This window comes from Crocuta crocuta, unplaced genomic scaffold, assembly GCF_008692635.1.
Source record: "Crocuta crocuta isolate KB4526 unplaced genomic scaffold, BGI_CrCroc_1.0 scaffold235, whole genome shotgun sequence".
Taxonomy (NCBI): domain Eukaryota; kingdom Metazoa; phylum Chordata; class Mammalia; order Carnivora; family Hyaenidae; genus Crocuta; species Crocuta crocuta.
The window spans coordinates 9,088,761-9,096,781 of record NW_027531285.1 but is presented as its reverse complement, the minus strand read 5'-3'; the positions used below and the strand labels follow the sequence as shown (position 1 = coordinate 9,096,781).

The following is an 8,021-nucleotide window of genomic DNA, read 5'->3' as shown; positions in this document are numbered from 1 at the left end:
CTCTGGGAAATCCTCGTGGGACCCACCAGCTTACAGGGACAGCTGGCTTTCCTAATTCCTAGAACACAGAGTGTTTTCACTATTCACTAGACTTCCCCTGTACTGTCTTAGAAGGTTATAACAATAATAGTGCTAAAAATAGCTAGTGTGGAGAGTGTGATTACTATTCATTTCACATGGTGCCAAGCACTTTTTATGGACTATCCCATTTAGCCTCAAAAAGAACCTTATAACACTGGTATTGTTATCCCCATTTTTAAGATAAGAAGACGAAGACCTTGAGAAATTAGAGTTTGCCCAAGGTCATACTGCAAACAAATCAGAGAGCCTGGTCTGGTACCAGGTGTGTTTGGACACTTGTTATCTTTTAAATATGTGAAGATAATGCTTCTTCTGTTAGGCAGAGACAGTAGTCAATAAACTGTGATGAATAGCAGTACTTGAATAAATATCCCTGTATTTCAGCAAAAACTGCTTTAGAGGTACTTCCACCTTAATGTTACGACCTACTATTACTAGTACTAGTTTTAATACTACTAGTAAATGGGGGTCTATATGAGTAGGTAGCTGTAGAAGTAGTGTGTGTGTGTGCGTGTGTGTGCATGTGTGTGTGTGTGTGTGTGTGTGTTTGCTTGCTTGCTTCAGACATGTTTGGAAGAACCACCCAATTTCCATTCTTAGTCCATGTAATTGGCCGAAGCTGGAATCCAATCCTTACCAACAGAATATTCCATACTCCTGAACACAGGGATGGATCAGGGTCCAGCCAACCAGAGACTGATTTAGAAGGACAAATTTGAGATTGTGGGAACCAAGAATGATATGAGCCCCAGTCTACTGGGAGTCACCTTTGCCCCCCATATAGTAAAGCCAGCCTACAAAGAAAGCCAGCAAAGAAGATGGTAAGGTTTAGGGAAGAGAGATATAGTTTTAATGAGAGATTTGAACCTCTGGATCCAGCTGGGCTTTATTCCTAGAATTTTCAAATATAAGAGCAAGTCAATTCTCTATTTTTGTTTAAGCTGTTTTTGAGTTGGATTTTACTCTTATAACTGAGTGAACCCTGACTAATCATTAGAAAAAAAAAAACCCTCTCATTAAAACTGACACTAAAATTGGAGCACGTGGCCCCTTTTCCTTCAAATAACAGTATTTGGCCAGAAAGGGTTTGCTCTCCTTTTTATCTAGACTGACACTGTCCAATAGTACTTTCTGTGATGATTGGAATATTCTAGAAATGGTTTAGATCTGCATTGGCCACATACACTACTGAGCCCTTGAAAAGTGCCTAGTGAAAAAAGGACGTGAATTTTTTATTTTATTTGTTTCAAACTGAAATATGCACATGTGGCTGGTGGCTGCTGTTTTGGGCAGCAAGGATCTAGGCCACCCCTGTACTATATGAACGCATGCAGAAACACTTGATGACTCCACTACAGTAGGTGGAATGACCAAGAATTACAGCTTACTGTCTCTGTTTCTGGTGGGTTCCCAGGAGTCCTTCTGTCTGGGAGAACCCAAAGCGCATGCTCTTCTTACTCCTGGAGGAGGCTCAGAGATGGGGGTGACATGATGAAGGTTTCTCATGGCAAATGCCTTAGCGGTTCTGTTTGTGCAATTACAGTTGGAAGAGTTGGAAGGAAACTCTTACTTTTTGAATATGGCTACCCCACTCTGGTCTGTCTATCCTGAGACCCGCTGTGAGGCAGGCCCTGGGAGGTCATTGTAGTTGCAACTCCTTATGGTCTAGATCATGCTAACACTTGTTACAGAAATGAATAAAGAAAAATAGACACGGCAGTATTCAGATTGCTCTTATTTGTCTTCTAAATGTTCACCTAAATTTGCAGAAAGAAGGCGGAGACAAATCTTAAGACATAACTCAACTAGAAATTCATCTAGCTGTCAAGAGCTTTTGAAATCAGGCAGACTGGATTTAACATCTGACTCTACCATTTAACACACGTGAGATCTCCATGGAGCCATTTATGTTCTTTGAATGATGAGGGTTTTTTTGCAACTGAAAACGAATAAGGCAATAGCATCTAGCTCGAGGTATCTTACTGAGTATTAAGGGAGACAGTACATGTGAAAGACCTAGCAGAAAGTGCTCTGTAAACATCTCCTTCCATTACTGTTTCATATTATTATTGATATCTATAGGGGGAAATGTTTTAAGTAACGAAGAGCACAAAACATATTGATTTTTTTTGTAACTTTCCACATCCAGGCTCCTCACTAGCCATCAGCATCCTTTCCATCTGAAATTTCACTGGAAATCTGAATGAACTTCCTCTGCACAAATTACTCAGTCTTAACTGAGGTAAATTAAATGAAGATCCCTGGTCAGAATGATGAGTGTCTGTCTGGCATAATTACTGCTTTTCACTGCTTGGCAACTTTCTTTTCATCTTTCAAAGATGTCAAGAGTTCTTGCCAGTGGGGTTTAAAAATAGTCCTTGCTCTTTCTTTCCCGAAGGCTGAAACACTAAACACCTTAACAATGACATTAGACAGCAGCCTCCCCTAAAACCCTGGTGAGGAGCCCATGTTTCTGCCCAGACTGCCTGTCTGGGTGTGGTTCAGAATAACTAGGCTGGAGTTAAGGAAGCATTGATTCCAGAAATATTTATCGCATACCTCCTGCTTTCCAGACACTATGCTGGCCCTTGAGGATACAGGAAGGAATCAAATGGACAGAGTCTACAGCTACCCTCATGGATCATATAGGCTAAGGATGTTGCCTGATGGCTAAGCCCAGGGGGTGTTTTAGAGCCTTGTTTACAGGATACTGGTCATCTCCCCAGATCATTTTCTCATTAGGACAGCACCATGGATGGAGTCTCCAGATAAGTATAAAAGGGGTGAGAGAACATTATTTGATTGGATACTGAGGTTTCTCTCAGTTTTTTATTCTTACCATGTATAGAGGACATTTTATGTTCGTGTAAAATAATTTAATGGCCAATTCATGTGCAATGGCACAACTGTACGCATTAGAGGAAGGAAGAGCCTTGTAAGGTCATATGATCACATACTGAGGCCCTAAATTGTTGGCTCATTTTATTCAGGCTTGTCTGTCATACTTGCTTCAAAATAGGATGTGGGGCACCTGGGTGGCTCAGTCAGTTAAGCATCTGAATTTGGTTTCGGTTCAGGTCATATCTCACACAGTTCATGGGTTCAAGCCCTGCATTGGGCTCTCTGCTGTCAGCACAGAGCCTGCTTTGGATCCTCTGTCTCCGTCTCTCCCTCTCTCTCTCTTTGCCCTTCCTATGCTTTCTCTCTTTCTCTCTTTCTCTCTCAAGAATAAATACACATTAAAAAAATAGGATGGAAATATTTTAACATATAAGCTTTGGGATGTAGATTCATCAGCATCAATATCTTAATAGGTAGAGAATCCATGTACAGCATTGTTTTTACAAGCATTAATGCCATACTCACACTATGGCAGACACTGGCAGGATCTTGGAGACAGCAAGTGTCATTTCTCTGGGCTTGAGAGCAGTATAGTTCTGTAAATTTACATGATCGCAAAAACTTCTGTTAATGAGGTCCTATTCCCCATTCCCCCAAAATGCTGTGTTGGGATTGCAGTAAAAATTTAAGGAATCAATGGGCATACGAAGCCAGGCTTCTGCATCTCATGATTTATCCTAACTTAATTCCATCAGAGGTGACCACAGTAGGCAGCTGCGGTAACATCCACTGTAATGCCTTTTACTTTAGTGGACATTGATTGAGCACATGAAATACCGTTAACAACAGTGCACATTCACATGGATTGTCTCATTCCTTCTCAGCACATTCCTCTGAGGTCAGTACTACATTTGCTGCTATTTTATAGATGAGGATATCAGGGATCTAGAGTTAAAACACCCAGGATGAGGCCGTGAGACCATGAGGGACCTGGATATGTATTTGACCCCAAAGCCCACGCTTTAAACCCGCAACACCTGAGGATATGAGTGCATTGTCGATTTCTTTCTAGTTCCCACTTTTTGTCCATGGTTTGGATTCTCGATCTCTCTTTTTCTCTCTCTGCCCCTCCCCCATTCGTGCATGCTCTCTTTCTGTCTCAAATAAATAAACTTATTAAAAAGATAGAAAATAAATAAAAGTCTAAATCAGAGTCCCTACTGGATATTCTTCTTGAAGCTTTCCCATGAAGCAGCATGCGTTCTCTTTCTCTGTTTTTCTGACTTTGGGAAATCTGGTGAATAAAATCCTCTGCATTTCTGCACTAACAGGTGTTTAACAATTTTATGTAATTGTCATTTAATCTTTATAATAGCTCTAGGAATTATATGTTTTGTCCTTATTTTATGTTTATTTATTTTTGAGACAAAGAGAGAGAGAGAGACAGAATGTGAGCAGGGGAGTAGCAGAGAGAGAGGGAGATGCAGAATCTGAAGCAGGATCCAGGCTCTGAGCTGTCAGTACGGAGCCTGAAGCAGGGCATGAACCCATGCACCACGAGATCATGACCTGAACTGACTGAGCCACCTAGGTGCCCCTGTCCTTATTTTATGATGAAAAAAAAAAAAAAAAGGACTCAGAAACATAATTTATCCAGGTTATCACTGGGGGAGTTGTGCTAAAAGCCTTTGCTTTTTCCCCAGACTCTGCTGCTTTTCCTACCCCCATGTGCCTCCCATTCATCATAAAGGAAGAAAGGATTTTTCCTCAGCTAGTTGGCTGTTTCCTCAATGGAGTGCTGTTGAACAGTTTGGGCGAGGTGATTTGCTGTAAGGAACTGTCTTGGACATTGCTGGGAGCTTGGCATCCCTGGCCCCACCCACAAAATGCTGTTCCAGTCATTGTGACAACCAATAAATGTCCCTATGCATGTCTGCGGGTCACTTTTTAGGGAGGGGTAGTCCTTACTCCATGAAAAAGAAGAGATGATCGTTAGAGAGAAGTGGACAGATCAATGCTCATTTCTGCACTACTCAATTAACTGTAGGGCTGATATGAATATAGTAGCCTCCACTAACGTTAAAACAGTGTCATTAAGCAAAATGGTCAGGGAAGGACAGAAGATAGTCAGAAAAACAGAATATAGTCCTCCTTTCCCCCAATTTAACACATAGGACCTATGGAAGGCCCAGAGTACAAGGTCATTCTCACCTTGGAATTAAGCTGTGGGTAGAATCTAAGGTGGCAGGGAGCAAGGCCAGGAAGTGGTGTTCTGGGAAGCAGCAAGAAGGGAGGAGCCAGCATGCAGTGGTGGAAAAGTCACTGGGGAAGGGGAAGAAGGGTTGTGATCTAGTTTTTGTTTGGTTGCAAGTCACTGCGTAATCTTGAGTACTCTCCTCTGACCTGCAGAATGAGAGAAGTGCATCCGGGGATCGCTAAGAGTCTTCTTAGCCATGTTTCTTAGTTTAGGGAGCTTGGGGGGCAGGAGATCAGAAATGCTGGTCATTTTGTTTACTGAGAGTTCTTAATACTTTGGTTGTTGTGTACAGTTTAGCCCGCTAATGACTTCCATATTTCTCAGCTGCTTCAGTCTGAATCATCTTTATCCCTTAGGAGGAAGGAAAGTCCAAGTCCACGATTTGATTCTATTCAGAAACCATAACCCTCCGGCCTAGGCTCAGGGCCTGTGCTGTACTATTTATTCCTGCTGGCAAGTCACAGGCTCTGGGTTAGGGAGATACATGATCTTAAATGTTAGCAGAGTCAGATGTGCTTAATGGAAACAGTCTGGCTAACTCGCAACAGATTCTCAGCCCTCTTGGCTGTCCTCCAGAAATCATGTCTGGTAGGATTTCTGCAACAGATCTGATAGTTGCTGACTTAGAAACGTGTAAGCTGTTTGTGAATTCATGGTGAATGGTCCTAATTCCAGACACAAATTCCCATTGACAGTAAGAGACTAGAAATGTACAGAAAATGCATTGAAAGCTTATTTGTGAAGTCTCTGTGTGTGTATGCGTGTGTGTGCGTGTGTGTGCATGCACGTGAGAGAGAGAGAGAAGGAGAAATATGAAAATAAGTTAGGTTGGTAGAGGCTAGATACCTTCTGAGTGGAATATTTTGTCAAGATATCTACATAGGGAAGGAATAGACTAGAATGATGAGATCTAATGATTTTTCAACACAGAATATAACTTAACCTCCCAAGACATAACCAAAACATAGCACGCTCTACCACAAGGCCAGTATGCAATTTTTGAAAATTGAGAGAAACAGGGCAGGTAGACATAAGACATAGGAAAGTTGATAAAATTTACTAGAATTTGCAGATTGGTTTCGTTTATTTTGGTTCTAGAACATCAGGGAAGCTTTTTGGCAAATTATCAGATTATTTTCTAAGGATTTTTCTCCATTTTCAGACACTTAATGATTTTTGTGTTTTTCAATATTCACTACATATTTCATAGAGCCTGACCGTATCCCAGATGGAACGCATGCTACTACACACTCTCATATGAATGAATGAGTGCATGTGTGTGTGGGTACAAAGGATAATTTGTAGAATTAGGAAGGTAGATGGGAAATGGTTATTTTAAAGTCTTTTGCAGATTTGCTACTTTTTTACTAAGAGACAATTTCCAAACAGCAGAAGAATAATAATATTTATTAATACCTAATAAGTGACGTGTGCCTTATCACTTTTTGGTCAGTTTTCTGCAGTTAACTTCTTTCCAGAAACAACTTCTTAGGATGGGCAGATGCATGGATATAGTTGTGTAGACAAAAGCACTGTTACTTCTTTGAAGACTAACTAGAGTTTGAAGAGACATCTTAATTCTTGGCATGAGTCTAGAGAAATGAAATCGTGAGGGTCAGCTCTTAGATGGGTGATGTTGGTCAGTTAATTTTGGAACTAGAACTTAACTGGCCTTGCTGGTAGAACATTTCTTCTCAGCTTGTGTGTGTGAAGACTGTGTTATTAGCCTTCAGAAGTGTGTTAGCCTCTGCAGATGACAGGTTGGCAATAAACACATTTATGGAGTATTATGTTAGTAACATCTAAATGGAACTTTAATGCTTGAAGGACTCAAAATAACTTCTATTGTTTAATCAACTGATACATTGTACACAGACCTCTTACTCTTGAGTCAGTACAAAAAAGCCCAGTAAATTTAAAAACAACAAATCAGGAATCAAATTACTTGAGGGTCTTAATACTTATCCTGGTTACCTAATGTCTGCACCAACAATTCCTAACTGTAATGGCTTAGGATAACTTGCTATTTTCTGTCATCATTCTGTGGGTTGACTGTGACTTAAAGAGGACCCTGTCTTACATGGCATCAACTGGATGGTTTGCTCTTGTGTTTGTCCCATCTAAAGGCTTGACCAGGTGACTCACTCACATGGCTGGCAGTTGATTGTGGCCGTCGGCAGGGAGTTTAGCTGGGACTGTCCACTGAAGTACCTACATGTATTCGAGTGGCCTCTCCATGTGGCTTGAGCTTCCCACAGCCCATGGGGGTTGGGTTCCCGAATTGCTTCCTAAGAGCTAGCATTCCAAGAAAGAGTAGCTAGCTGTGAGTCTCCTTCTGATCTTGCCCTTTACCTCCCAGAATGTCACCTTTGCTGCATTATATTGGTCAAAGGCAATTCAGAAAGGCTGACCTAAATTTAAGGGGAAGGGAATTAGATTCCACTCCATGATGGGAAGTGGCAAGGTGGTGCTGTAGCAGAAAATGCAGAATGGGAGATATTGTGGGCATCTATGGAAAATACAGTTTGTCATAACGCTTTTAACTCAGTACGTAGTTGTTTTATGCGTAGGAACGAAGTCTTTATTTCCAAATAATCACATGATTACTGTTAAGACCTTCTTGAAAAAAGGATAATGATAAAAAGATGTAATCCAGCAAGATAAGAACAGAACGGTGGTGTCTTCTGGCATCATGCTGACTGGGTTTGAATCCAGATTTCACTCCCCTAAGGCCTGTGGGACATTGGTCAGTACAGCTATGTAATTTGTGCGGCTCAGGGCAAAATGAGTGACCGTTCAAAACTTAGCAAGAATTTTAATTTAATGGCATCTGATCATTAAA

General features: G+C 41.1%; 1 long non-coding RNA gene across 2 annotated transcripts; it reads left to right on the top strand.

The window, feature by feature from the left end:
- The first annotated feature begins 1,854 nt into the window (after positions 1-1,854).
- Positions 1,855-4,854, top strand: LOC144237575 (uncharacterized). Of its 2 annotated transcripts, XR_013336895.1 has the most exons (4): positions 1,855-1,965; positions 2,231-2,323; positions 2,655-2,864; positions 4,626-4,854. It is a non-coding gene; the product is annotated as an uncharacterized LOC144237575 (long non-coding RNA). The 2 variants fall into 2 exon arrangements; XR_013336896.1 differs by lacking the exon at positions 2,231-2,323.
- Positions 4,855-8,021: the final 3,167 nt, after the last annotated feature.